Below are 5,551 nucleotides of genomic sequence, written 5' to 3' on the forward strand. Positions count from 1 at the left end.
TTCTATCAAATTCAGCAGGCAATTACAACATATGATATATCTCTCATATTTTAAATTCACTCTGCATATACATGATCATGTACTTTTATTGTAAGTAAAGCCATAAAGGATATGGGGGGGGGGGGGGGGGGGGGGTGATATTCCACTGTAAGTCAGGTAATGTCAAAAATTCATGAACGTCACATACAAGATCATGAATGAAAGACACATTCATTATAAACATACAGATTTAATCATTGCAATTTTTTTTTATTTTTTTTTTTTTGTTTATTTTGTTTTGTTTTTGTTTTTGTTGTTGTTGTTGCAACTTTCAACTGAAACTATTGGCAAAAATATCCCATAGAAGAATATTCAATTTTTCTGTACATTTATTCAAAAAAAAAAAAATGAAACAAAAGTGTGAGTTTTAGGAAATCTGACATCTAGAAAATCCTGAGAGATGTAAAATAACCTCCAAGCAGTAGATATTTATTTCAACCTAAAGGATTAAATAACCTGAATAAAAAATTAAAACATTTTTCCTTAACCACTTATGAGTTCAGTCATAGATAATATATATTGGATAATAATTGGCTACATTCAATTGCAACAATATCACTGATGACATTCTGGAGGTCTTCGTCATTTTCTGGACACTCCCCATTTTTCACCATGTCGATACAAGGAAAGTAATTGTTTGGTTCCTTGGAAAGCAGGGGTATGGCTGTCTTACTTCAGAACACATCTGCAAAATAAGAAAACAATTCTTATTATTGCATGAGTTTGCCTCTTCTCAGGACACCCCCCCCCCCCCCCCCCGGTCATATAGAAAACCCAGACATATTAGCATCACACGTGTTTTGAACGTTAAATAACCAGAAAAGTTTTTAGTTTTATTGCCACGTTTAACCATAAATTACAATTTCAGCAGCTCATCCTTTGGTATTAAAATCCTCCTTGCAATTTGTTCACTGTTTTTATTACACAATAATATGCATATGCAGCTCTTTTAATCATTAAATTTGAATTTAGAGATCGAGATAAAGATTTTGATTTCATTGTGAGAATTTTCTATCTCAAATGAGTATGCACTGATATACTATTTGTGATGTAATAAAATTAAAAACTTGACAATTAATTGATTTATAGATGGTGTTTTATTTTTTAGTGTTCACATAAAAAACAATATTTCATGGGTTAATTTGTCTAAACAAGGGGTAGGTTGTCTAACCACGGGGTTAAGTTGCTTAAACATGGCTTGCCTGAAGCATAAAACTCAAAGTAACACAAAATGTGAAACACTAATGGCAACAAAGAACAATAAACAAGGTAAAAAAAAATTGATACGAAAAGAGAGGTCTTGTTACAAGGATTATTAATATGAAATATGACAGCCTATCATTCACCCAGTTTTAAAATTTGGGTCAAATTCCAAATTTAAAGTCACAAGGTCAAATACTTTAGCAAAAAAAGTAACTTCTACAGGGGGGAAAAATCGGTGCAATTGCCAAAATTATGTTTTTGAGCATGAAAGTAGGAAATGATATTTCAACTAGAGTACTGTTTTCAAGCCCTTCCAAGTTTTAAAATCTATTCAACGTTTTAAAAAATAAGGAGGGTGATCGCTTATTATATTCAAGCAACCTGAAATTTGCACTATTGTTTATGTAAGCACTCTTTAGTTCTAAGTCACTTTCTGTCTAATGTTAGATGACCTGTAATAAGTGTTTACAGTTAACATTTTAGTGGTATCTATATATTGGCTGAAGGAAAACGGGTCAAAAGCCTATATATATTGTGGTATATACTATGCAATCTTGAAAAAAGGTGTGCATTATATTCGGCAAAATACGGTAACTGATTTTGGAAATGATCAAAAAAAAGTTTAGGGTCGGGGGCAAAAACTAGGGACGGTCGGGTAACCGGAACCACACATATTCTTTAATTTGGCCTGTTCACTTTAAGTTTATTTTTTTTTATTTGTCTACATAGATATTTATACAATACTACATATACATATGGTATATGCTACATCTATAATGTGAACTTGTTGTCTTACATAAAACAAAATTTTATTTATCGAAATCACAGGAAAGTTTCAAAGTGATTAGAAGCATTCCACATTACCTAAACCTACATTTATATTAAGTGTGCAATAAACATGATACAATGTAAATAACAGAATCATTAATAAAATCTTACTTCTATCTGATTTTCAATTCATTAATCACAGATCTCACAAATATCTCCATAGACTCATACATAAATATTTAATGTCATTTGATTTTATTCCAAAATTGATTTTTAAAATTATCTTGATTCCAATATGCACTGCTAAATAAATTTTCTGTTTATAGAACAAACAAAAAACAAAAACAAGAGGCCCATGGGCCACATCGCTCACCTGAGTCACTATCTGAAGACTTTCCATATATATTTGCATGTAAAAACTTGGTCCCTATTATGGCCCAAACTACTCTTTGCAAACTTGAATCTACACTATGTCAGAAAGTTTTCTTCTTTGGTCCAATGGTTCTTTTAAAGCTTTTTTCTATATTTGTATGTAAAACTTTGACCCCCCCCCCCCCACTTGTGGCCCCATCCTACCCCCTGGGGACCATGATTTGAAGAAACTTGAATCTGCACTATGTCAGAAAGTTTTCTTGTAAATATCAGCTTTTCTGACTCAGTGGTTATTGAGAAAAAGATTTTAACTATATATTTGTATGTAAAACTTTGATCCCCCTTGTGGCCCCATCCTACCCCCGGAGCCCATGATTTGAAGAAACTTGAATCTGCACTATGTCAGAAAGTTTTCATGTAAAAATCAGCTTTTCTGGCTCAGTGGTTCTTGAGAAGAAGATTTTTCCTATATATTTGTATGTAAAACTTTGATCCCCTATTGTGGCCCCATCCAACCCCCGGAGCCCATGATTTGAACAAACTTGAATCTGCATTATGTCAGGAAGTTTTCATGTAAAAATCAGCTTTATTGACTTAGTGGTTCTTGAGAAGAAGATTGTTAAAGATTTTTCCTATATATTTGTATGTAAAACTTTGATCCCCTATTTACATAGGGGCCCATATTTACAACCCCAGGGGCCCATGATTTGAACAAACTTGAATCTGCATTATGTCAGGAAGCTTTCATGTAAATCTCAGCTTTTCTGGCTTAGTGGTTCTTGAGAAGAAGATTTTTAAAGTTTTTCCCTATATATTTGTGTGTAAAACTTTGATCCCCCCTTTGGGGCCCCATCTTAACCCCGGGGGCCATGATTTGAACAAACTTGAATCTGCACTATGTCAGAAATGTTTCATGTAAAAATAGCTTTTCTGGCTTAGTGGTTCTTGAGAAGAAGATTTTTAAAGTTTTTCCCTATATATTTGTATGTAAAACTTTGATCCCCTATGGTGGCCCCATCCAACCCCAGGGGCCCATGATTTGAACAAACTTGAATCTGCATTATGTCAGGAAGCTTTCATGTAAATCTCAGCTTTTCTGGCTTAGTGGTTCTTGAGAAGAAGATTTTTAAAGTTTTTCCCTATATATTTGTGTGTAAAACTTTGATCCCCCCTTGGGGCCCCATCCTATCCCCGGGGGCCATGATTTGAACAAACTTGAATCTGCACTATGTCAGGAAGTTTTCATGTAAAAATCAGCTTTTCTGACTCAGTGGTTCTTGAGAAGAAGATTTTTAAAGATTTTTCCTATATATTTGTATGTAAAACTTTGATCCCCTATTGTGGCCCCATCCAACCCCAGGGGCCCATGATTTGAACAAACTTGAATCTGCATTATGTCAGGAAGCTTTCATGTAAATCTCAGCTTTTCTGGCTTAGTGGTTCTTGAGAAGAAGATTTTTAAAGTTTTTCCCTATATATTTGTGTGTAAAACTTTGATCCCCCCTTGGGGCCCCATTTTATCCCCGGGGACCATGATTTGAACAAATTTGAATTTACACTATGTCAGAAAGTTTTCATGTAAAAATCAGCTTTTCTGGCTTGGTGGTTCTTGAGAAGAAGATTTTTAAATGACCCCACCCTATTTTTGCATTTTTGTGATTATCTCCCCTTTGAAAGGGACATGGCCCTTCATTTGAACAAACTTGAAAGCCCTTTACCCAAGGATGCTTTTGGCCAAGTTAGGTTGAAATTGGCCCAGTGGTTCTGGAGAAGAAGTCGAAAATGTGAAAAGTTTACAGACAGACGGACAGACAGACAGACGGACAGACAGACAGACGGACGCCGGACAAAATGTGATCAGAATAACTCACTTGAACCTTCGGTTCAGGTGAGCTAACAAGCTAGTAGTGAAACTACAGTTACATTAATATTAATGCACACCCCTCCCTTCAATCATTTCTATTATCATTTTCTTTAAAAGTTAAAAAATGTCTAAAAACTACAATATAAATTGCTCTTACATAAGTCATTCTCCAGAAAAATCCTGGACTTGAATTTGTACTTTATTTGTTTGACTTAATTCAGTTTCCATCTATAATTCTATCAACTTACATGTGTATATATGTTAGTTGTTAACCTAGAAGGTGTCACTTAAATTCCTATTGGATTTTATTCAGACATTTGTTTGCATCATACCTTTCAACTCTTTCTTTACATCTGTCTTAATCTGGACCCAACTTTTGTGTTTCTCAATGTATTGCCTTGTCTGTAAACACCAAACACATATATTAAAATTTCATTGTATTTCCTAAATATGTTGTAACAGTATTTTAATCTAGAAAATTGTGCATTGAGGAAATTGATATCTTAAAAAATTCAAATAGAAGTAAAATTTTAAAAATTTCATCCATGAGTATTTATGCATAAGTGCATATTTCAGTATCTGTTAGTGCAGGAAGATAAAAAAAAAGTTAACTTACCAGAATCAATGGCAGCTTGAGCAATGTGGCAGATCTATCGGCTTTGGAGTCACCCCCCCCCCCCCTTTCACATCTGAGTTAGATTTGTCATGTAATGGGTGACAACATGTTGTTCTTTATTCAATGTCAATGTCCATGACTGGCATAGGCATGATGATGTCTGTTAAGTCTAGATCATATTCATAGTTGATGCACATCAGCCGTGCAGTGCAGTGAACAATGATTCTGGAATTCACACAATTTCTGATGGACATTTAAAAATCTCAACTGTGCTGAAGTATACTTCTTGCAATCCTGATGTAAATAAACTCCCTCTCTCCTTGAAATTTTCACCAAGGCTATAAATTTATCTTCCATCACTTTCCACCCATTCCATGTTGTTGTCATCTGCCTTATGAATCATTCTTCCCTACCTTCTTCCCAAGAGAGTTCCACAAAGGGAGATAATTTTTTGATAAAATTTCCGAATTTTATACCCCAAAGAAATTACTTTCTATTTATTTGCAACCAAATTCCCATTTAGTAGTGATAATTTCTGCATAAATCTGTGTTTTAAACCATGAAACTATTTATTTTAAGCGTTTCTTGGGGTTTTATGACTCACTAAAAATAGCATTTAATTTGAAAGTTACATAAACTTACTAGTTCAAACACTACACGACTTAAATCTGGAGAATGAATTTTAAAGT

The 5,551-nt window shown here is 34.0% G+C and overlaps 1 long non-coding RNA gene across 1 annotated transcript; it reads right to left on the reverse strand.

Moving 5' to 3' along the window:
- Nucleotides 1-242: 242 nt before the first annotated feature.
- On the reverse strand, nt 243-5,273 carry LOC130050907 (uncharacterized). The gene is made up of 2 exons (XR_008799288.1): nt 4,579-5,273; nt 243-724 (listed from the first exon to the last, which is right to left on the reverse strand). It is a non-coding gene; the product is annotated as an uncharacterized LOC130050907 (long non-coding RNA).
- Between the last annotated feature and the right edge of the window lie 278 nt (nt 5,274-5,551).

Source organism: Ostrea edulis, chromosome 10 (assembly GCF_947568905.1).
Source record: "Ostrea edulis chromosome 10, xbOstEdul1.1, whole genome shotgun sequence".
Classification (NCBI taxonomy): domain Eukaryota; kingdom Metazoa; phylum Mollusca; class Bivalvia; order Ostreida; family Ostreidae; genus Ostrea; species Ostrea edulis.